The sequence below is a fragment of the Canis aureus genome, chromosome 12 (assembly GCF_053574225.1).
Source record: "Canis aureus isolate CA01 chromosome 12, VMU_Caureus_v.1.0, whole genome shotgun sequence".
Lineage (NCBI taxonomy): Eukaryota > Metazoa > Chordata > Mammalia > Carnivora > Canidae > Canis > Canis aureus.
The window spans coordinates 14,334,871-14,360,828 of NC_135622.1; the positions used below are offsets into that span (position 1 = coordinate 14,334,871).

The window sequence follows — 25,958 nt, forward strand, 5'->3', positions numbered from 1 at the left end:
CTGTAATGTGATCAAGCACTTTAAAAACATAGTTTTGTCTATTCTACATCATTGTTATCTTTTTCTATTAATACACCTCACTAATTTAGATGCTACTGCTTTATCTTGATTATTTCATAAGCTGAATCTTTTTATCCAGGAACACTACTTTGTATTCCTGCTAATGATCTGGTTTTCTTCTATGCCCCTCATTAAAATTTTAAAGTTTCCTCTTATATATCATGCATATTTCTTGTCATATTTATTTCTACCTATTTTACCATATTTCTTGCAATGATGAATGCAATCCATTTTTATCACATTTTGTAATATGGCATAAGGTATAGACAAGCTGAAGAACATGATATGTAATATTGTCTCTGGCATTATTACTAAACTCTTACTAATTCTAATAAGTTTGCAAGTGGTTGTCTTGGATTGTGTTGAATGGATAATCACATTGTCTACAAATTGAACCTTTCTCACTTCTATCTAATGGTCCCACTGCTTATTATTTTTCTTGTCTTACTGCACTGGCTTGGACCGCCTGAAAAATACTGAATGGCAGTGGTGACAACGAGCTTGTTTATTCTGGCTCTGGTATAATAGGACTGCTTATAATGTTTCGCCATTAAACATGATGTTTCTTCCACATTCTTAGTAAATAGTATCTATGAAATTAATGAAGTTTCTGTTTACTGTTAGCTTGTTCAGCGTCTATTAGGAGTAGCCATTAAATTATATCAAATGTTAAACTGTTAATTTCATGTTCAAGTATTGAACTGTTTTCAATACTTGAGAGGTGATCATACAGTTTTTACCTTTTAATTTTCCTGGTGTATTGAGTATTTTTTTTTACAATGTGACATATACCTCTCATCTAATTTTGAGATTGTTTGTCTTAGTTCTATTCTAATTTATATAAGGTTCATGTTACTTTCTTTTTCTTACATCTGCCTGGAATATTTTCTCACATGTTTATTTTATATCTTTCCATCCTTTTTTATTTGAATAGTATTTCTTTCAAACAACACAAAGTCAAATTTTGATTTAAGGCAAATCTGACAGTCTCTATGTTTAAAAGGAAATTTTACTATTTTCACACTGGGTGTCATTTTTTACATATTTGGACTTCATTACCACCATCTTATTTCATATTTTCTCTTTTATCACAGTTTCTTTTTACCTTCTCATAATCTGGATTGGTTAAATTCTCCTAATTCCTATTTTCCCCTTTTCTGTTATACATTTTTGTTTCACTATTTTTAACTGCTACCCTGAAATTTTTAAAACATTTAAAAGACCTATTTCGTTAGTATTTAGAGATAGTCAATACTGAGAGTCTCCAGTGGAATAAGACAAAAATCTCGAATGCTTTCTCTTCCTTTTCTCCCCCTTAGTATCCACTACATGTTAAGATTTTTCTGAGATCTGTCATTTACAATATACATGAATGTCATTTAGTTTTAAGTATGAATTTACTGGTTTCTTTGCCTGGGTTTCTGTTAACCTTTGCCAATGCATACTCCTGAGTGACCTCAGGGGAAGACGGGAAGCTTCTGAGTTCTGCCACATCCAACGCTGCCTTTCTTTTGCTGTGCCACTATAATCACAAATGCAGGCATAACAGAAGCCTGATTTCAAAATGATTTTCCTTCAGAAATTTAACAATATTGATTCACTGTCCTCTAGAATCCAATGTTGCTAATACTCATTTATCTAAGCTTACTAGATGATTCTTCAACTGTGTCTATTCTATTTAGCTAATATTTTGTGTTTTTAAAAATTCATTTATTGTATTTTTAATTTTGAAATTTCCATTTTTTTGAATTTCTCTTAAGATTTAATTAAACTTACTTTTGAAAGTTCTTCTAAGTTGGATGTTAATTCTTCTCTTTGTCATTTGCCTACCTTTCATGTTGTTGGTTTCCTCAATTATTGGCTTGATTTGTCTGTTCATCTTTGTATCTAAGAATACACTTATCTTTCTGTTAATGCTGATTATATCTATAGTAAGATGTCCCCAGAGGCTGGGGTAGAAGACAGGACACATTTCTGGGAAGAATGAATTGGCAGTTTAAATTCAGGCTATGGGACAGCCCGGGTGGCTCAGCGGTTTAGCGTCTGCCTTCAGCCCAGGGTGTGATCCTGGAGACCCCAGATCAAGTCCCACGTCGGGCTCCCTGCATGGAGCCTGCTTCTCCCTCTGCCTGCGTGTCTCTGCCTCTGTGTGTGTGTGTGTGTGTGTGTGTGTGTGTGTGTGTGTCTAATGAATAAATACATAAAATCTTTAAAATATAAATAAATAAATAAATAAATAAATAAATAAATAAATAAATAATTCACGCTATGAGTGATGCCCATCTCTCCTTAAGGGGATAGGGACTGCCTTATCAAGTTAGTTAAGTTGTTAGACACAAAAGCCACTTCTTAATTGTCCATTGAAAAGAAGTAGGAAAGGGTTAGAGGGCCAGTGGGCCAACTTCTCTGCAAGAAAAATCACACTGACAATTGTCCAAGAGTCCATTCTCTATTAGGGTAAACAGTGTTAAGTAAGAATTATCAGAAAGGATACTGATTATAGGAAAAGGGAAAGACATCAACAGGAAGACATCACTTAATTTGGAAGATTTCTGTAGCGGTAAGACAAATCTTGTAGGAAAAAGGTCAGACCTTCTAAAGAAAGACAAAAGTATACTTACTAGAAAAGGCAGTCAGAACCTTAGAATGATTTGAACCCTTTTAATCATGAGTGAGGGTAGCTAGGGAAACAGAAATAATCATACAAAGAGGAGTTAAAAGGGTTACTGAAAGAAGCATGGCACATAATCCATTCCTAGCTGCCTTGATAATAGGACCCCCCACCATGACAATGAGAAAAAAACATGAAAGAATAAGTAAAAATTGGGCCAGATATGCTCTGGTTAACTATACCTTGGTTATTCATGAGGAGTTTGAGAAAGGGGTTATGCCACTGGAAAAAATTTAGACAAGAACATGATTTGTCTGTAGAAGAGTTAAGCTTACACTAGTAACTCAAGAAAGCTTCTAGGAAGTGTTACCATGCATATCATGAAGTTACATACCCATGTTGTCTTGCCAGTTCTATTCACTGACATCACTGCAGAGAAGGAACCATGCATTTTCTCTCCTGGGGTACTACATAAGTAGGTTGGAGTCTGGAGAAATCCAGGGAGTCATCTGCTTACATTGTGCTCACTACCCTTATCCTGATCACCCTAGAACTGAACTAGTCAGCAGGGAAATAAAAGAATAAGGAGTCAACATGCTGGTTCTCTGCTTGGTACACTGGAACAAGAGCAATTTCATACTTGACTTTTAAATAATGGTTTACTCAGTATTATTTCAGTATTCTTTCCCCAAATAATCTCATATATATAATTCCTTACCCTCTATGCCAATGACATTCTTTTTCTTTTCCTTATTAATACAGTATTTATTTGTGTTACCTTTGCCAAACCCAAGCCAACCATTTTACCCAGCCTGTCTGGGGATGTATAAGAAAAGGAACGTGCAGGGAAGACAAGACAAAGAAGAAAGGCCCAGGCGAATTGAAGATGGCTCCTTCACATTTTGAAGAGGATGAGAAGGGCCACCATGAGGCAAAAGAGCCCCACAGTGTCCAAGAGGGAACAGCCCAAAATGGGGTAAGAGAAGAGCTGTTGCTTCAGAGAAGTGTTTCTGCTATAACCAATGATGAGGCTCCCAAACACAGTCCCAATTTCAGCCCCAGAGCCAGCCACCCCTACCGCGGCTGCCTCAGCCCCAAGAACCTAGCTGCTTGTGTGAATGTCCCCTTTAAATAATGCCAGTTTGGAAGCTGTGGCTAGGAATAGGTGAAGTTAAGGTACAATGGGACTCCCAAGCTGTTCTGGCACCACTGCAGACAGTGATTGGCTCATGAACTGACACTGCTTCTGACCAAGCAGGGGATGGAGAGAACTTTATGCAGGGATACATTTCCAAAGGATGAGGGGTTGTGGTTCAAGAGCAGTACCCAATGCCACGAAGATAGGGACAACACAGGTTACACTTTCTTCTTCCCTTGCACTGTTACTATTTTATTTCCATTTAAAAAATATATTTGCTTTATTATTTTATGGGACTGGAGGGTTAGAGGACATGTGTACCTAGTCTATCTTGATCATGTACATTTTTTACTGGTAGTATTTTAACTCAATATCTAAGGATTCTCCTGTACGGCTCCTGAGTTTTTTACCACAATATGAAAATCTTCACTACATTTTCTTCTAATACATTTGTGACTTTTAAAAATCATATATTTAAATCTTGGTGTAGAGGAAGTGAAAGGAATTTTCTCCCATAAAATCTACTGATACAATATTTATTCCATAATCCATCCTTGTCCCCAGTGATCTGAAATATATTTATCATATATTAAATTCCCAAATAGTCTTGGCTCTATTTCTGCATTAACTACTCCATGGAGCTATATATTTATATCCCTGCAAGTGCAACCTCCCAAACTAGGCAAGAAAAGTGCATTCTCTCTAATTTCCTTTCTTAGAACTTAACTGATCATTACTTCCCTCATATTCTTTCTTCCAGATAAATTTTACATAATGGTAATAAATCCAGTGCAAATCCCACTGGGATTTTTATTGTGTTGCTTTGGATTAATGGATAATTGACATTTTTACAAATACCTCATTGTATGAAAAGATTATGACAGCAGGGTTTTATAAATTCCCTAATATATATAAATTCATATATTTCATGTTTATTCCTAAATGTTCTCACCTTTTTGATGATATTATGAATGTGACTTTTATATCCATACATTTTGGAGGTTTGAATTTATTTATTCATGGATAACCACAAATTAATGTATTCATTAAATTCAATATCTTTTGTTTCTAATCAATTGTTCCTTAGTTAAGTTTCATGGTATTTCAGATTTTAGACAATATGATTGGCATGTAGTAATATTTTGCTACCAAATTTACCAAAGCAACTAGGAATGGATTATGTGCCATGCTTCTTTTAGTAACCCTTTTCACAGTATTTATAATTTGTTGTTCTTACATAATTGCCTTAGCTAGCACCTTCTAGAGAAAAATCATCAAATAATGATGCTGGGAAACAATCTTTGTCTTGTTTTACACACACATACACACACGTACTTATTTTAAGAAATTGATTATCTATTCATATTTATCTAGGGATTTTATATAGGAATATTAGATTATATCAAATGTTTAAGGTATTCAAAAATTTAATCTTTTTAATTTCAATATGATCTCAGAATTATATTGAACTAACCCCTGCATTCCTAAATGAATTTCATTTGGCCATGGCTTATGATCTTTTAATACACTGGTGTATTGCATTTGCTAAATTTTTAAAGATGATTTTCATCAATATTGAGCAAGATTGATTTGTAGGTACTTTTTTCTTACTTTTTGATGTGAGGTTTTTATGCCAATATTATGTTGTCTCCAGAATGTAATTATTAATTATGCCTTCTATCTCCAAGATCAAGGACAGTTTTAATGGCACTAATATTACCTGTTCCTTGACAGTTAAGCAGAATTTAACCATTAAACAATCTAAAATGCATTTTATTTAAGAGATAGGGATAGATAACACTCTTTGTACAGTTTTATTTTTCTATTATATGTTTTTGTTTCAAGTTTTCTATCCCCTTTTAAATCCGCTTAAAATTTCCTAGAAAATCATATATTTCGTCTAAAACTTCAAATTTGTAGGACTGCCTGATTGGCACAGTTGGTTAAGCATCCAAAACTCTTAGTTTTAGCTCAGGTCATGATCTCAGGGTCGAGATTGAGCCCCATGTCAGGCTACATGCTCAGCAGAGAGTCTGCTTAGGACTCTCTCTCCCTCTCTCTCTATACCCCTCCCTAAAATAAATAAATAAAATTTTTAAAATGAAAAAATAAATAAAATTTCAAAATTGTAGCAGAGATTTGTACAAAGCTGTAGCATTCAATTTTGCCTGTAACTTAAGTCATCTCCCAAACCTTATCTTTAATTTTGGACATTTCTGGCTTTCTTCCTTTCCCTAACTTTACACTACTGACTTTTACATTATCAAAGAAAAAGCTTTTAAATCTACCAGTTCAATTGATATTGAATTCATTGATCAATGGTTTTATCATTATTATTCAGTTCCTGCTGCGATACTTTTGTTGCTGACTTAACAAAATATATATATAAGTTTTTCTTCATTCTTGATGGATTAAAATTGGAAATATTTAAGTTATGAATTTTCCTTGAAGAATGCTTCTTAATTGTACTTCATAGGCTGACATGTTTTGCTTTTATTACCATTATTTTAAAAATTTCCAGAAGTTACACTTTTGACTTCTATGATCATAGAAGTGGGTAATAGGAAGTTTTCTCATTGTCAGTGTTATCATTACACAGAGAATTTGACTGTATCTCCACATCTGCTGACATTGCAATTTGAACCCATGTCAGTCTGATGCCATAGTTTGAGGTCCCAACTATTATTGCTATTTTCTAATAGGTCCTCTTCCCAGCATTTCTTTTGTTTTCGGTCTTTTGCTTTATGGCTTGTATTTTACTATTTTTTCACTCCCCTTCTTCCTTTCACTCATTAATTTTAAAAATACATAAAATAGTCAAGTTTTAGTATTATTAGTGATGACTTTACATGTTTACCATCTACATTCAATGCACTTTAAAATGTCAATAATTAGGGGCGCCTGAGTAGCTGAGTCATTAAAGCGTCCAACTCTTGATTTCAGCTCGGGTTATGATCCCAGGGTTGTGAGACTGAGCCCCACACCACGCTCTGCACTGGGTGTAGAGCCTGATTAAGATTCTCTCTCTCCTCCTTCTATCCCTCCCCATTCCCTCTATAAACAAACAAACAAACAAACAATAAGATGCATTGTTATTTTTAAATGATCAAGAAAGAAAATATAGTGCCAAATATAAGCAGAAGTCACAATTGATTAGAAGACAAATTTCAAGTTTGGAGATGCTAAAATGTAAAAAGAAATGTTCTTTACAACTGATGAAATACGCCAGTATGCTGAAACCACATTTTTCTATTTATATACTTCAAAAATAAACTCCCCTAAGAATGATGAAGCAATTAGCACGTTAACATGATGTTCCCTCTGAAGCCCACCCCTACCAGAACACTACATTTTGCTGGTTCTTCTTTAACTTTTTATCCCAGCTAACTACCACTGAATTACTATTTGTAAATGATATATCTTCTATTAAAAAATTTGAATATTACAATCTTTTCCCCTAGCCTGTTTGATTCTGTGTTTGACATGCTCATCACCAATCTTTCTATATGGGTAATTTTACCATTTACAGATTTCTTCTTTTGACTCATCTTCTAAGTAAATTTTTATGCAGGGTTCATAGAGGCTGTAATTTCTTACTTTTTAATAATATTTTTAAATTTTTTTATTAAATAATTTCTTATTTTAACTTAATTTCTTAATTTCTTATTTTAACTTAAGTCACCTATTTTTTCCCCTTCAACATTCTATAGACATTATTACAGTGTTATTTGGGGTCTGAGAGAAAAATATGAGGCCAACTTAATTTTTTTTAACTTTGTAGGTGACTTCTTTCTTACTCTAGTAATACTTATGGAAATTTTTAAATCGTAAAAGGATGCTAAGTGTTTATTACTTTTTCCTGGTATTTAGTGAACTTTTTTTTTTTTTTTTTTTTTTTTTTAGTGAACTCTTTTCAATCTGTAGATTAAAGTCTTTTATTTCAGGGATGAATTTTTTCCCCTCTGTATCAATAAATTTCCACTGATAGTTTTTAATCTCTCTTATTGCATTTTATGTGATTTTTCTCAAGAATGTCTCTAAGTCATTGAGTCCATCTGCTGCATCATTCACTCTACATCTTCCTGTATCTAATGTGGCTTTAATTATTTTAATAGTTTTACTCATCCCCTGACTGCCAACTCTCTTTTAATCTTACATTAGTGTTCTTTTATCTATATCTTAATCTCTTAAATTCTTCTTTGATCTCTTATCATACAGTCTATGGTTACTTTTATCTTCTTGAGAGTGTTGAGAATTATTTTTTCTTAAAGTGTTCTTCAGTTTCCTGAAGTAATTCTTTCAAAATATATTCCTCCATTGCCTTTTATGTTCCCATTTATTTCACTTATTTTTTAGTAGCCCTCAAATACAGGTAAGAGAAGAACAATTTGGTTATCCCTCTACTTACTATGATTAACGTAGTTGTATTCTCCTGCTTCTCAGTAGCTTTTTAAAAACAAACTTTAATGAAAAGTTTGTTTCATTTTAAACGTCTGAGCTGGACATCTAGAAATTGGTTGGATATAATGTCTGTTCATTCCTTCAAGATTCTTTGGGAAGTGGGAAGAGGTTGGTAGAGAACAGAGATAACCTAAATTCAAATACGTTGTTTCCAAACACTCCTATCAGGGACGCCTGGGTGGCTCAGTGGTTTAGCACCTGCCTTTGGACCAGGGTGTGACCCTGGAGTCCCGGAATGAAGTCCCACATCAGGCTCCCTGCATGGAGTCTGCCTATGTCTCTGCCTCTCTCTCTCTCTCTCTCTCTCTCTGTGTCTCATGAATAAATAAATAAAAATCTTAAAAAAAAATTCCTATCCAATTGGAAGACTCTTCTCCTGAGGGTAACTGTTTCAGATTTTAGATTTTAGAGATTATCTGCTTCAGAGCCAACAGCACAACTGGATGGATTTTTCAACAGGAAGTCAGGCTGAGAAAAATAAAGATAGTATATTTCAACCCTCTATCAACCTCACTTTCCCTGTCATTTATATTTTCAAGTATGAAAATTAGCCCCAATTTGGTATTTGCCATTTGTATCAGTCTTGCTATCCCGAGGTTAAGAATTATTGATAGGGTCTTTCTGAACTTTCTCACTTACTTTGCAGAACCTAGAACCTATTTGAAATTGGGGATATATACGTCAGCCTTTGACATTCACCTTTGATTTGGTTCAAATTTTATTAAAATCAAGAAAATACCCTGAATAGCCAGGGGAATTTTAAAAAAGAAAACCATATCTGGGGGCATCGCAATGCCAGATTTCAGGTTGTACTACAAAGCTGTGGTCGTCAAGACAGTGTGGTACTGGCACAAAAACAGACACCTAGATCAATGGAACAGAATAGAGAACCCAGAAGTGGACCCTGAACTTTATGGTCAACTAATATTCGATAAAGGAGGAAAGACTATCCCCTGGAAGAAAGACAGTCTCTTCAATAAATGGTGCTGGGAAAATTGGACATCCACATGCAGAAGAATGAAACTAGACCACTCTCTTTCACCATACACAAAGATAAACTCAAAATGAATGAAAGATCTAAATGTGAGACAAGATTCCATCAAAATCCTAGAGGAGAACACAGGCAACACCCTTTTTGAACTTGGCCACAGTAACTTCTTGCAAGATACATCCACGAAGGCAAGAGAAACAAAAGCAAAAATGAACTATTGGGACTTCATCAAGATAAGAAGCTTTTGCACAGCAAAGGATACGGTCAACAAAACTAAAAGACAACCTACAGAATGGGAGAAGATATTTGCAAATGACCTATCAGATAAAGGGCTATTTTCCAAGATCTATAAAGAACTTATTAAACTCAACAGCAAAGAAACAAACAATCCAATCATGAAATGGGCAAAAGACATGAAGAGAAATCTCACAGAGGAAGACATAGACATGGCCAACAAGCACATGAAAAAATGCTCTGCATCACTTGCCATTAGGGAAATACAAATCAAAACCACAATGAGATACCACCTCACAGAAGTGAGAATGGGGAAAATTAACAAGGCAGGAAACAACAAATGTTGGAGAGGATGCGGAGAAAGGGGAACCCTCTTGCACTGTTGGTGGGAATGTGAATTGGTGCAGCCACTCTGGAAAACTGTGTGGAAGTTCCTCAAAGAGTTAAAAATAGACCTGCCCTACGACCCAGCAATTGCACTGCTGGGGATTTACCCCAAAGATTCAGATGCAATGAAATGCCAGGACACCTGCACCCTGATGTTTCTAGCAGCAATGTCCACAATAGCCAAACTGTGGAAGGAGCCTCGGTGTCCATCGAAAGATGAGTGGATAAAGAAGATGTGGTTTATGTATACAATGAAATATTACTCAGCCATTAGAAACGACAAATACCCACCATTTGCTTCAACGTGGTTGGAACTGGAGGGTATTATGCTGAGTGAAGTAAGTCAATCGGAGAAGGACAAACATTATATGTTCTCATTCATTTGGGGAATATAAATAATAGTGAAAGGGAATATAAGGGAAGGGAGAAGAAATGTGTGGGAAATATCAGAAAGGGAGACAGAACATAAAGACTCCTAACTCTGGGAAACGAACTAGGGGTGATGGAAGGGGAGGAGGGCGGGGGGGTGCGGGTGAATGGGTGACGGGCACTGAGGGGGCCACTTGACGGGATGAGCACTGGGTGTTATTCTGTAATTTGGTAAATTGAACACCAATAAAAATAAATTTATTATTAAAAAAGGGGGAAAAAATAAAATCAAGAAAATAGTCTTTGTAATAAGACTATTGGAATGGGGCTAGGGTCACTCCTACCGTTTCATTTATGGCTAAAGCTTACAACTCTATTTTTGCTTCTTTTTTTTGTTTGTTTGTTTTTAAAGATCTTATTTATTTATTCATAGAGACACAGCTAGAGAGAGAGAGGCAGAGACACAGGCAGAGGGAGAAGCAGGCTCCATGCAGGGAGCCCGATGTGGGACTCGATCCCTGGTCTCCAGGATCACGCCCCAGGATGCAGACGGCGTTAAACCGCTGCGCCACCGGGGCTGCCCCTATTTTTTCTTCCTTACGTTCATTTTGGAGAGTGTTTAAGGTAGGACAGTCTGTTAGCCATCTTTCCTAGAACTCTCAAATTTCACTTTTCACATAAATTTCAGATAATTTCACATAAGATTTGATTAAATAAATTTAGGGATATCAAATAATAGGCCTTTGTAATTAACGATAACTATATTTGGATTTTACCTTGAACACTTAGTACTCTAAGATAATTTCATTAATTTAGCCCATTAAGAGATAGAGAACAAAAGAAAGAGTTATCTTTAACTTCTGTTTGGTTCCAGTGACACTATCAGTATTTCAATAACTTTTCTGAAAACTATTATGGGAGTTGCATATCCTGATATTTGCATTTGATCTCTACAGATATTCTCGCACTTTCTGTCAAATGAGCACCCAGTTGTTTCCAATGGACTATCCTTGCCCTTTTCAAAAATGGAAAAGGCAGCTAAAAAGATGAAGATGTTGGAAGATAATGGAAACATTAAAAAAATGACAAACTTTAGAAAATTGAACATTATTTTAGGTGAGTCTGATTAAAAGCAAATAGGCCATATTAGAAGAAATGAATAAAGTGCCAAGAGCAAGTAATTGTGGAGGCCGAGAAAAATTAAGGCCATCCCACCTAAAGTTTAGCATTAGCACAAGTATAGCCATCTTAGGCCACTGTGAATAAGAGCTGAACTTTAGGGGTAAAACTGCAGAATGTCCTCAATGTCCTTGGCAGGGAATCCCATATCAGAAAGACAACAGAGCTCAGAATTGCCCTGGGCAGAGAATCCCATATCAGAAAGACAAGAGCCCACACCAGTGGTAGAAAGTTCCATATTAGAATGAGAAAAGAGCTCTTTGTCCTTGAAAGCCCCATATCAAAATGTAAACAGAACTTGAGAAATTCCTCCACCCCTTCTGAAAATCCCCTAGACTAGCCTATAAAAAACCCAGCTGTAACCCACTTCGGGGTCCAAGTCCCTGCTCCGCTGTGTTGGGTATACTTGGACCCAAGCTCGAGCTTGCTAATAAACCCTCGTGCGCTTCCATCGGTGTCGGCTCCTTGGTGGTTTCTCGGATTTGCAATCTTGAGCACAACATAATGATATAAATATAAGCACAGAGTGGTTTAATTTTTTTAAATAAAAATTCCTTTAGATAGAAATAAAATCCACAGGAAGCTGTACTATATGCTAATCACTCTCTGCATATTCTTGAAACTCATCTTTTACAACATCTTTCATGGCCATTACTGTATTTTCAGTAGAAGCACTATTCACCATCTGAAGGATAATTTTTTAACATTTTTAATTCAGATATTAGAGCAGTGATGATTTTGTTTTCCATGGGTCATTTGACAAAGTTTGGAAACATTTTAGTTGTCACAATTTAGGGAGAATGTGGGGTGGGAACACTGGCATCTAATGGGTACAGGGCAGGGATATTGCTAAACATCCTAGAGTGTACAGCCCCCACACCCACAACAAAGAATTATCCAGCTACAAATGTCAATAGTGCCATGACGGAGAATCCTTGCTTTCGAGCCAAGACTGAGGAATAAAAGGGTAGGTTGCTTAAGTATGGTTTCTTGCATTCTTTAGGTATTTAACAAAATTTCTTGGATAAAGAAATAATTAAACTGAACGACACTCTTTGGGATAATAAGTAATAATTATGAAACAACAAGACCTAGAAAATGGCTCTAAATATATTGCTTTAGAGAAAACCGTATTGTCTCCCAAGAAGACTATCAAAGGAGAAAATTTATTTAGAAGTGTGTTATGATTGCTTTAAAAACCACACACACACATGCACACGGACATACATACGCAAACACACACAACTAATAACAGACACATAACATAACCGAGAAGGTTACATTTCTTCATCTTATTACTAGCAGAGTTTTATAAGAAAGCAAAAACAGACTGCTGATATAGCCAGCATCTTCTGCTCATCTATAAAGTTGGTCTTTGCTTCCAAGTATATGGATAGGACACATGGTTCTCCCTATAAGTCTTGAAAACTCTTTATGCTAAAGTCTGAGGGAAAAAAAAGATGTAGAGGAGAGCAGAACCTATAAAAAGCTCTAGTACCTTAAAAAGTCATACCAGAAGGAAAATTGAACTTTACCACTTACTTAAGATATCATTTCACAACCAAGTTCTATCTAAAGAAATGGATAACCTGGATTAAAGGGAAATAAAAAGGCCAAAAAAAAAAAAAAATCCTGAGGTTCTCTATTTTGGTTCAACTATTCAATGAAAGTGAGGTACCAATCCTGCCATGAGAAGTGTTAAGACATTGTACACTAAAAAGAACAAATTTCGCAGCTGGAGATTTGACATAGATTTGGGGGCCAACAAATTCACGGCTATGAGAACATAGACAAGGTGCTTAACCATAAGGATCTTAAATTCCTCCATGCAAAAGCAGGGATACTAAAATCTATCTTCTCAAATGTTATATACTTTTATTACCATAAATCATAGTAGAGACCAAATGATCAGACAGTATCTGATTTAATTTCCTAGAGCACCGAAAAGACCATAGAATCATTTTTAAGCTACTATAGGACTTTTTAAAAATATTTTATTTTTTCATGAGAGACACAGACAGAGGCAGAGGCACAGGCAGAGGGAGAAACAGACTCCCTGCAAGGAGCCTGATGCTGGACTGGATCCCAGAACCCCAGGATCACACCCTGAGCCAGAGGCAGACACTCAACCACTGAGCCACCTGGGTGTCCCAACTGTAGGACTCTCAACTAGTATAGAAATTCTCAAAAAGAAAAAAAAGAAAAAGAAATTCTCACTTTAAACGTACTTTTACAGAATTGGCATCCTAGCTTCAAATAAGATTCACGAAAAATTTCATAACAATTATCTTGATAAGTAGCTTATTTATTTAAATTTTGCTACACACTACCTCCACCAATACCAGGCCCTGAATTAAGAGTATGAGAACAGAAGGATCAGCTTATGTTCTTATTTATATCTTCAATAAGGACAAAGAATTAAATCTGGGATAAATAGCTATCTACTGACAAGAGCTTATTTTAGTGATGAATTATTCTTAAAAGGCATCCTCAGGACAGTCGGATTCCAAATGCATCCCATGCAGTTAAATCAACAATACTCCAGGGGTTCCCTGGGTGGCTCAGGTGGGTAAGCATCTTATTTCAGCTCAGGTCATGATCTCAGGGTACTGGGATCAAGCCCCATGTCAGGCTCCATGCTCAGGGGAGAGTCTGCTTCCCCCTCTTCCTTTGCCCTCTTCCCCTCCTCCGACTTGTGCTCTCTCGCTCTTTCCCTCTCTCTCTCTCTCAAATATATAAATAAAATATTTTTAAAAATCAGCAATATGACAAATCATTACGCTATATTCTTCCTTGGAGAGGAGATTTCATTCTTATAACCTTACCAAGTAGCATAGTGCATCATCAAGCACATAATAGGTGCTCAATAAATATCTGTCAGACTAAATTGAAAGCAGTGAATCTCAAATTCTAGGAACTCAAGTTATTCTAAAGTTATATATCTAACAATAAAATAAATTAAACAATGAAAAGGAAAAGTCATAGAATTAGAACTGCATTACTATCAACCTACCTAAGGCATTAGACCACGAAGATACATTAAAACTTGATCTGGAACACACCACAGAGAAAATATGGTCATTCTGAAACTTAGGGCTATAGTTCTCAATCTTTATAAACCAGCACTCATACAGACCAGTGTATATGCTTTTCCCTTACCCTTCCAGAAATCATCTTCAACTCATATTTAATGCATTCTCTTTTCATTAACACTTCAGAATCCAGTTTAGAGTCTTGCTACAAGGATGTCTAAAGCAAGATATACAAATGCTGAGGCAATGGACTAGAATTTCCTTTTGAAACTTTTCCTAAAGCCTAATTTAATTTACCTTGCACTATGCTATCCAGAAAAACATCAGCTGTCAAAAAAACCACTTCATTAATTCTGTACAAGGTTGACATTTTTTATTCAGGAACTAGAGGCAACAATATCCTACCTTTGCCTCTTATGAGCTGTGTGATCATGGACAACCTAAGTTCTCTGTGCTTGAGCTTCCTCATCTTGAATGAGTAAAATACTACCTCTCACTGGATTCTTAAACAATCAATATTTGTAAAGTAACTTAGAACAGTTGGTATATAATATTGGTGTATATAGTTTTGTTAAATAAATAAGATCTATTATGTGAGGAGCAGCCTCAAAAGTCTTATTTCACAGATACAGAAATATAAAGATTATTATAAAATCCATAAATTAAAACATTTTAACTTAATCTTTTAAGTTTTTACACCTGGCTGCATTTAAGACATTTCTTTGTCTAAATAAAAATGAAATCTTGAGTGTTATTCTGATCTGCATTCCTATTCTGCTTCTTGTAAAAACTAGAGTGAAAAAAATCCCTAGAATCATGACAAAGCTAAGTATTTCTTGCTATATAATTTACCACCAACAATATATACAATAGAAAAGCTACATGCATCCGACTGAGTTAACACATTTAAGAAATTTCATTGTCAGAAATATGTTTTCATTAAATACAGGACAAGAACTTCTCTATTAAACTAAAAGGACAAAGTTGAAAGACATAGAATCACATGAATAAAAGGAATCATTTGGGTCCATTTATTCCAAATATTTTACACAACGTCATATGTATAACACTCTAATTTTAAGTACATATTAAATGAACTCAAAGTCATGTTCAAATCTAAATTCATCATCTCTTCCTAAAACTGCTCTTCTTTAAAGGTTATTTACCTTCTTGACACTATCACCCTCTCAATTCCTGGCTCAAAGCTTTCAGTTATCTTTAACTCACACCTTGCTCTAAACATCCATTCACTATCCATTTATATTCATTCCTACCTCCATAATATCACTCTTACTAATTTTCCCTTCATCTCCACTCTGTCAATTCAAACATTCTTTAATCTGAACTAGAGGTACTAGGAGAAATCTCTGCAACTACTAATTGGTTTTCCTATCTATAATTTGTTCCATCTCCAATTCAATTTCCTGCAATCAAATTAATTTTCCAGAAACAAAGCTATGATTTCAACACTTCCTTGTTCAAATACCATTTTCCTTAACTTGCTAGTTGGGATCTCTCACATTCTGGCCCCAACTACAGCCTCCTCTAATTTACTTTTCCCTGCTGTTATTTCTTTATATATCTTAAGCTTAGCAAATATCACACTATCCATTATGTCCCCCCACCATTTCTCTAAGCTTTCAAGCTTTATTGCATTTTTTAAATAGGGCTACTTCTGTCTTAAAAGATATTCCCTACAGATTCTTGAAAAGAAATTTCTTTTCTTTATAAAATCATTCCTAAACTTCCTCTCTCTCAGAACTCCTGCTTGGACACCCATGGTGCTTTATCCATATCACTCTTAGGGTACTGATCATATTTTACATTGATCTGTCATCATTAAAATACCTCTCTAGTGCTTTTCACATATTTGGGGTTCAATGAACTCATTTGAATGACTGCTGAATGTAACATCTGTTTTCATATGAGGAAATGGAGGTAAAGGTCTTGAGGCTGCCACTCCAAGAGCACACTGAGTGTTCATTGGCAAGGGGATTACCATATACCGCACCACATTTTCCTTTCACTTAGACTATCTGTCAATCATTCAATCAATCATGTGTATGTACATATACATACACTACTACATACATATTATCTGTATGTATATATGCACACACACAAATACATACACAAATATTATAGTGGAAAAGAATCTTGAAAGCATTATGGTATCTAAAAAGAGTGTTTGACTAGAAATCAGGGGATCTGGGTTTTATATTATCATCTTGTTTTCCATTAAGTAATTGCAATAAGCTAAGTTAAGTCACTAAAGTCCTCTGAAATTCATTTCCCTAATCTGTGTGGAATGGAATATATTGGGCATCAAGGTGGACACTATAGGAAAATAAAGACACAGGCTGCTCCATTAGCAAAGACCGTTACTGATTTGCTGCATTCTCACAAAGCTAAGGTTGTCTTTTCTTTTCTCTTCCACTAGATTATATAATATACCAAACTATTCTATAATTTTTTGAAAGCACATCTTTTTTAAAAACATCGTTATGTTTATGTAACTCTAGGTACAGAAGAATACATTCCATCCTTTATTAATTTAAATTATGCGATTAGACAACTGTTCACAAAATCAACTTATAATGACATAGGAAACAGCTTGCATAGAGGAAAAATGTATTCTCAATATTTTTTCATGCATTCTCACTTGAGGTGTACTTGAAACAATACTCTGTGGGAGGAAAGTTTAGATATATATTATCATTGTCTCTCAATTAATAAAGAATTTTATCATGGGAACATAGAATAAATGAACTAAATGTTAAACCAAACATATCACCTAGACAACTAAAACAGTGGCTATATATAACATCAAAGTAGAATATGAAAATCAGCAAAAATTACTATAAGCTGGCTAGACCATCTGCTTAAATCAATAATAATATTCAAACCTAAACTGCTCAAATCAGAGTTCTTTATAAAGACTGAGTGCAGTGCTGACTTAGTGCATCTGGACAGGAGATTCACCATGGATCAAGTCACTTCAGTAGATGCTCTGCCTGGTTATGGACAGGACACTGTAATTGTCACAGTTGCATCTAGTAAGATGGCTAAGGGCTCTAAGGAGAGATGTGGTGTCATCAGTATTCTTTATATATTCACAAATTAGAAAGAGTCATATGAGATTCCAGAGTGCCAGACAGTGAAATAAAAGAAAAGTACAAAATTGCCAGTCTGTTGTTTACTTATGTACAAGCCCATAAGGAAAATAATCCTCAGTTCATATTATATAGACTTTGGAAGTCTTACACCAAAGCAGTAAACTATAAATTATGTTCTAATTCTTTACCTTTGCAAGGTGAAAAACTCATATTCTGAAAATTATAACAATGATGAAAGAAATTGAAGACAACAGAAACAAATGGAAAGATAGTCCATGCTCATGGATTGGAAGAACAAATATTGCTAAATGTCCATACTATCCAAAGCAATCCATAGATTTATTATAATCCCTCTCAAAATGCCAACCACATTTTTCACAGAACTAGGACAAGTAATCTCAAAATTTGTATGGAAGCACAAAAGACCCCGAATAGCCAAAGCAATCTTGAGAAAGAATAAAACTGGAGGGTTTCACAGTCCCTGATTTCAAGATATACTACAAAGTTGCAGTAATAAACAAAACTAAACTATCAAAAGAGTACAGTAATAGCACAAAAATAGTCACATAGATCAAAGGAACACAACAGAGAGCCCAGGAATAAACCCAAGATTATATGGTCAATTAATCTTTGACAAAGCAGGAAAGAATATGCAATAGGAAAAAGTCCCTTCAACAAATGATGTCGGGAAAATTGGACACCTATATGCATAAGAATAAAACTAGACCACTTACTCAAATCATACACAAAAATAAACTCAAAATGAATTAAAGACCTAAATGCCAGACCTGAAACCATAAAAATCCTAGAAAAGAACACATAATTTCCCTGACATCGATCATAGCAACATTTTCCTAGATATTATTACACACTGTCAGAATGTAGAAAATAAAAAACACAAGAAACAACAAGTATTGGCAAGGATGTGGAGAAAAAAGGAACCTCCCTGCACTGTTGGTAGAATGCAACATGGTGTATCTGCTGTGGAAAACAGAATGGAGGTTCCTCAAAAAGTTAAAAATAGAATTACCATATAATCCAATAATTTCACTATTGGTATCAAAGAATAAAAAAAAGACTAATTCAATGAGATATATGCATCCCTATTTATATTGCAGCATTATTTACAATAACCAAATTATGGAATGAGCCCAAGTGTCCATACATAGATGAATGGATAAAGAAGATGTGGTATATATACACACAATGTAATTATTAAAAAAGAAAAAATCTTGCCATTTGCAACAACTCAGATGGAGCTAGAGTATAATGCTTAATGAAATAAGTCAGATAAAGACAAATACCATATGATTTTACTCATATGTGTAATTTAAGAAACAAACGAACAAACAAAAAGGGAGAAAACCAAAAACCAGACTCTTCACTACAGAGAAGAATCTGATGGCTATCAGAGGAGAGGTGCGGTGGGAGTGGGGGGTGAAATAGGTGATGGGGATTAAAGATTGTACTTATCATGATGAGCACTGAGAAAGGCTAGAATTATTGAATCACTATTATATTGCACACCTGAAACTAATATAACACTGCATGTTATCTATAACGGAATTAAAATTTTTAAAAATAAATCTTTTATCTTTGCTATTCATGTTCCTAATTCCACTTTCCAATCTGTCTTACAGCATTATTTTTCCCCCCAGTGCAGTTACTGGAGGATAGAGTTATAACAAACTTTCAGAATAGATCTCTCCCATTAAGTTCTACAACTATATTGGGTCAAACATAAGTATTTAATAACTAAATAAGAGCAATACAAGAAATATAAGGCGAAAATTACTCCAAATTCAGGGCCTGATTTAAAATTATCTTTACCATCAATATAATTTTTAATATTTTTTAATAGTTACTGTGCTGGATGACCTCTAAACCTTATACACACACCATGTCAACATTCATCAAGATTTTCCTCACATGTGATTCTAGCACACAGAGGAAGAAGCACAGGAATCTCAGGGTTGGAAGACCAAGAGTCCTAGGTCTTATGCATGTATTACCTTTACAACATTCCATTAAAAATAATTTATTCTCTGTTCTAATGTTGACCATTAATTAACTAGTTCATACACTATTTAATTTTACTCTAACTTCTACTTGTTAGATTCGTTCAAAAAAAGGTCTAATCCATGTTCTATGCAGCCACTTTTTCCAGCATTTGGCTTTCCCATTCTAGAAGAAGAAACAGAGAGTCATTGGGTATCCAAATTTTACTCTAAATAAAAGGTTGCAAATTAATGGTAAGAATCAGTAACAATACTCACTCTATCCTCTGGAAAAATAATAAAGAGACAAAATGAGTCCTCCAGAAATTTGTGACAGGTTCCCCAGTATTCACATACCCTGTTAATGCAGACAGGGTAAAATGGACTGCAAGGAGATCTGAAGGAAAAAGAAGCTAAATTCTGGTGTTTAGACAAGATCACTTTCTCAGAGTGCCTCCCAGGTTTTTGGACTAGAAGCATTTAAGCTAAATATCAGCTCAGTCTCCATAAAGACATCAGAGACAGCCTGGTAAGTTTACCAGAGGGCCCTGAAAGGCAAATGTCATATGCTTAAAGTGTATAGAGCCATTAAAAGTTAATCACGTGACTTTCACATGATAAAAAAAAGTAGAGGAATTAAACAGTGGGGGAAGGTTACTTGCTAACTCATGGCAAAACTGTCAAGATGAGTCATAGAAAAGTTATCCATAAAGATATTATAGTTTGGTAGTCTTGGGAAGGGAAGTTTTTCATCAAAAGCAGATCAAATGCTATATAACATAATTAAAGGAACTCATCAAATCAGACAAAAGGTCACTGGACATTCCTCATGACTTTCTGCAGCTAGCATCAGTAACACAATTGTGCCAGTTCTAGCAAGCTTTCCTCAGCATAAAATAGGTATGATTAACTCTAATCTTAGCCATATTATTTCCAGTAGACTGGGGCCATGAACTAACATCAGGGCTGAACTAGGACTGGAGAGTTGAGCATTACTATTAAAACTCAACATATATGGTATAAAGCTGATGCTCATTAGACTCAGACCTGCCCTACACCTGGGAGACAGATTCCACCAGGAAGGTAAAGAGATAAACAAAAAACACTGGAAGGATCCCCATAGACCACTGTTAAAGGAAAGGGAAACCCTAAAGAAAGAGCACGATTAAATGTCCCCTCGGGAACGGACATCTCATATTTCCTTTACCACCTACAAGATGTCAAATCAACACTATCCCTTTAATAATGAAATAACTAATGTCTCTTGTATATATTATAGAAGGATTTTTAAGTTTTAATAATAACAATATCTATCACAAGGTTTAATATTATCTGTTATAAATATAGCTGATATTTATTAAATGCTTACTACATAGTACGCTATGTTGTTATTTATTACATACAAAGGTTCATGATATTAGGATAATCTTGAATAATTCATTTCCTGAAATAAAACTCTTCTAGGCTTATAATTGTTAATGAGGGTGCCTGGATGGCTCAGTTGGTTAAGCATCTGCCTTCAGCTCAGGTCATGATCTCAGGAATCTGGGATGGAGTCCTGCATTGGCTTCCCTGCTCACTCAGCAAGAAATCTGCTTCTCTCTTTCCCTCTGTGGTTTCTCTCTCTCTCTCTCTCTCTCTTTCAAATAAATAAATAAAAATCTTTTTGATATATATATTTTTTATTTTATTTATGATAGTCACAGAGAGAGAGAGAGAGGCGGGCAGAGACACAGGCAGAGGGAGAAGCAGGCTCCATGCACCGGGAGCCCGACGTGGGACTCGATCCCAGGTCTCCAGGATCGCGCCCTGGGCCAAATGCAGGTGCCAAACTGCTGCGCCACCCAGGGATCCCAATAAAAATCTTTTTTAAAAAGTTAATAAAAAAATATCTGTGATCTAAAGGAATCAAATATCATGTAAATATTTGAGATTTACTTTTGTAATCTTTCCATTTTCCTCTCCAATTTACCAGTTAATATCATGAATGTTTCAAGTTATCTGAAAGTTTTGAACCATAAACCAAAGTATATCGAAGCTACGTAATTAAAAACTTCAGATTTGTAAGGAGCAGAGATCACATACACCAACACCACAGAATAGGCAACTCCATCTTGCTAAGGAAGAAAACAGAAGATCTGGAAAGCAGAGGTGTGCCATAGAGAATTAGAATAGGAAAATGGTAATGTGTCAATTTGCCATGACCAATATTTCAATTCCTTTGGGAGGGAAAAAAAAGCTTAATTTTGAAAATAATAGGAGAAAATAAATTTATACTTCTCAAAGGGTAATATGTATCATCAAAAATTACCATTAAGAGAGTGAAAAGGCAAGCCAAAAACCAGGAGAAAATGTTTGCAATACATAATCCTATGAAGGATTCATAACCAGAAGAATAGTTCTCAAAGTGTCATCAACAGATGGCTGAGGGTCCTCTGGACCCTCTCAAGGTGTCCACACAGTCAAGACAATTTTCATAATAACACTAAGATATTATTGGTCTCTTTCTACTGTGTTGACATTTGCACTGATGATATTTCACTTGTGTTGACATTTGCAAAAGCAATAATTGGCAAAACAACTGGTGCCTTAGGATGAATTAACTCTACGGTACCAAACTGTACTAAGTAATCCTTTTATTCTTCAATGATAGGCACTCACAATAAAACACATGCCAGTTTCATTTAAGAATGTCCTTGATGAAGCAGTAAAAATTATTAATTTTATTAAATCTCAACTCTTCAGATGTCTTTTTTACATTCTTTGTGATGAATTGGGAAGTATGCATAAAACATTTATGTTGCATAGCAAAGTATGGTAACTGTCTCAAGGAAAAGCGTTTGTGTAATTGTTTGGGTTGCAAGCTGAACTAGCCCCATTTTCATGGAACGCCCTTTTCATTTGAAAGAATAGCTGACAGACAAATTATGGTAATTCAGGCTTGGGTTTTTGGTAGGCATTTTCTTAGAAATGATTGAAATGAGCCTGCCACTTTAAAGAAAATAATTGACAGCATTATTTACTAATGACACAATTCAAGCTTAGAAGCAAAATTTCAAATTTTGGAAAACCAGTATCTGCCACCATGATAACAGCTTCCCAATACTTAAGACTTTTTAAATGAGACTGGTGGTAATATTACTGAGTGTGGGATGGGTTTTTTTAATACCAATAATAAAATATGCCAACATTGGGAAGATTTGAATAACTGAGTATAAATGACATATGCATGATGCTACAAAATCACACATGGGTAAAAGATCTATTCAAAGGACAAAATAGAGCAATGAATTTTAGGTAACAGGATATGAAAAATTCATTGATAAGGTTTCAGATTCCACATTACAACTAACCTTTACAAAATTGTCAAGTTTTGCTGTAATACCTAAGAATATCAATAATAATCTGAAAAGCCTCCTTTATCCAATATATCTGCAGCCACATTTTCTCATATACATTAAACGAAACAATTTATCACAACAGACTGATACAGAACACTTGAGATATTCGACATTGTTCTATTAAGCCATACATTAAAGTTGTATAAGCTATAAAATAATGCCATTCTTCTCACTAAATTTCTTGTTTTAGAAAATATAGCTATTTTTCTTAAAAAATACATTATTCACGTTAACAAATAATGAGTATATTATTGTTATTTTTTTAAAAATATATTTTAAATTTCTCACTCTCAATTTCAAATATATTGATAGCTATAAATTGCACAAACAAAATATCTTTGAATTCCTCAATAACTTTTTTTTTTTTTTAATAGAGGAAGGGCAGGGGGGCAGGGTGGGAAAGACAATCTAAGCAGGCTCCAAGCATGGAGCCTGATGTGGGTCTGGATCTCATGACCCTGAAACCATGATCTGAGGCAAAATCAAGAGCCTGATGTTTAATCAACTGAGCCATTCAGGTACTTCCCTCAATAACTTTTAATAGTGTAGAATCAGAAGACCAAAACTCTGAGTACAGCTATATTAGATTTCTATTGCTCTTGTAGCAAATTACCACAAATTTGATGGCTTAAAACAATACAGGTTTATTATCTAACAGTTCTGGGGGCTAAAAGTCTAAAATAGGTCTATGGCAACATTCCTTCTAAAGGTTTGAGGTAGGGGAAAATCTATTCCCTGCTTTTTTTAGCTTCTAGAGGCTTCTCACATTCCTTGTCTCTTGGCTGTATCACTCTGACCTTTGCTTCTGTCATTACATTTCCTTTTCTCTACACTCCTACCTCCCTTTTATAAGGACACTTGAAACTACATTGAGTAGTCTATATTACTTCTATATGCAATGGATATACAGCACCACTGTAATACTGAACCTAAGTAATGGCACAAAAGAGTACATTCCACAAACAGGCAAAACCAGGCTATGTTATTAAAAGTACGGATAGGGCAGCCCTGGTGGCTCAGAGGCCACCTTCAGCCCAGGGTGTGATCCTGGAGACCTGCGATCGAGTCCCACGTCGGGCTTCCGGCATGGAGCCTGCTTCTCCCTCTGCCTGTGTCTCTGCCTCTCTCTCTCTCTCTCTCTCTCTGATGAATAAATAAAATCTTAAAAAAAATAAAAAATCAAAGTACGGATAACGATTACCCTTAGGAAGAAAGGTACAGGTTTGATGGAGGAAAGATTAAAAGGGTCTTCTGGGAAACTGGTAATGCTCTGTTTCTTGATCTTCATGCCGAAAACAAAAGACTACCTACTTTGTGAACATTCTTCAAACTATATATAATTTGTTCATTTTTCTATGCTTGCCATTCTTCAATTTAAAAACAAACTATTTAAAAAAACCACAAAACACACACACATTTTTCCAGGGGTCTCTTAACTAAAACAATGAGCTGGGGTCACCATATCTGTCTTACAACAACAGAAATACAGATGATCAACATGGCACCAAAAATATAGTTCTAAAGAAAAATCTTCAAATTATATATAGCTCTAGTTGGAAGCTAGGTTCACATGTAGGAAAAAAATAGGCACAGAAGAAAAGTACCTTTAAAAGGGATTTATGATAGACTGCTTAAAACTATAGCATTAGGATCTATCTGTCTATTGAAAAACAGCTTCCCTTGTGATTTCAGCTCAGGTCATGATCTCATGGGTCCTAGGATTAAGTTTCCATGCTCAGCTGGGAGCCTGCTTGAGATTCTTTCCCTCCCTCTCCTTTTGCCCCTCCCCCCATTTTCACACTCTTTCTTTCTCTTTCTCAAGATAGCTTCCCATTTTCAGGTCCTTGTCACCTCTTGATCTTAAGACTACTTCCAAAGGAGCTATCAAGATACACATCGATTAAAGGAAACTTAAAAACAAAAAACAGCAATCTACCAAAACAGAACAAAAAACACATACACAAACACAGAGCTTAAAACTTCCTTGCTTTGTTAGACAGTCACTATAAGTATTGACAAAAGTCTCCATGCTGGAATAGTTAAAGATAGTAAAATCATTCATTTACAGAAATACTATAAAGGCAATCAAATTATTCTAAATGAAATAAAAATCCTGTATTCTTAAAAATATAATGTATTCAGAGAAGCATTTCAAGGTAGAAAGTTCATTTTTTGGCTGTGTGTGTGTTTGAGAGAGAGAGAGAGACTCTAATCACTTTTTAAGAAAGTAGTTTTTCCTTGAACAGTGTCTGGACCTCATCTACAGCCAGGGATCTTAAGAGCAACAAGCCTGCAGTTGCTAATTCAAAGTAAGAGGAGTCCCCAGGGGCAAGTATGTACTGTGTCTGATTTCCAATAATGTGTGTTATTTGTTTGGAGAAGTTCAAGCACTTACTAAACCATATGAAAACTATGGCTATAAACCACCATGAAAGTATTGCAGAACAGTGGCATGTACTAGATTCCTGTTCATTTAACTGTGAACTCCTCACCCCACAACATGTGTGCTAGAGTATTTTGGCACCAATCAGCAGGCTCAAATTTGCCATCTTGTCAAAGAAGTAAAAAATATAGTTTAGAATGACCTAACTGCAATATTCCAGTATTCCAGTATTCAGTATTCCAGTAAGTAGCAGTATTTTCTTCCTTGTGAACTTGGATAAATACCTGTGCAGTGTTTTCCCAACTTCATTCTCAATGAGATGGAATTGTAAAGCAAAATAAATTTACATTAAAGTGTTGTAATAGAAAAGATGTCATGTGATGGCGAACGCTCATCTAAGTTGGAAGTCACTGACTGTTCCATGTACAATGCTCCTGTTAGGCACATCTAATCTCATCATGACATTCAACTGGATAGGTCCTCCGTGCTGGAGGATATATTAAAGTCTAAGACATTTTCCTTCAAAGAGCTTGTAACCTGAGAGATAATAAAGAGAATATATTTTCCCAAAACCAATTGTTTAAAATAATATATCTAAA

The 25,958-nt window shown here is 35.1% G+C and overlaps 1 protein-coding gene and 1 long non-coding RNA gene across 15 annotated transcripts in view; one reads left to right on the forward strand and one right to left on the reverse strand.

Annotated features, from left to right (window-relative positions):
* The window catches only part of LOC144280635 (uncharacterized), a 58,654-nt gene extending 46,791 nt beyond the window's left edge, over positions 1–11,863 (forward strand). Inside the window, exons 5-6 of one of the 4 annotated variants that reach the window (XR_013349070.1) lie at positions 3,434–3,647; positions 11,208–11,863. This is a non-coding gene — a long non-coding RNA (uncharacterized LOC144280635). Of the gene's footprint in view, positions 1–3,433; positions 4,747–10,684; positions 10,876–11,207 lie in introns of those variants that run through there. The other 3 variants (XR_013349071.1, XR_013349072.1, XR_013349068.1) reach the window with 3 other exon arrangements.
* The window catches only part of EXOC6B (exocyst complex component 6B), a 612,331-nt gene that overhangs the window by 211,293 nt on the left and 375,080 nt on the right, over positions 1–25,958 (reverse strand). The gene's annotated exons all lie outside the window — the stretch shown is intronic.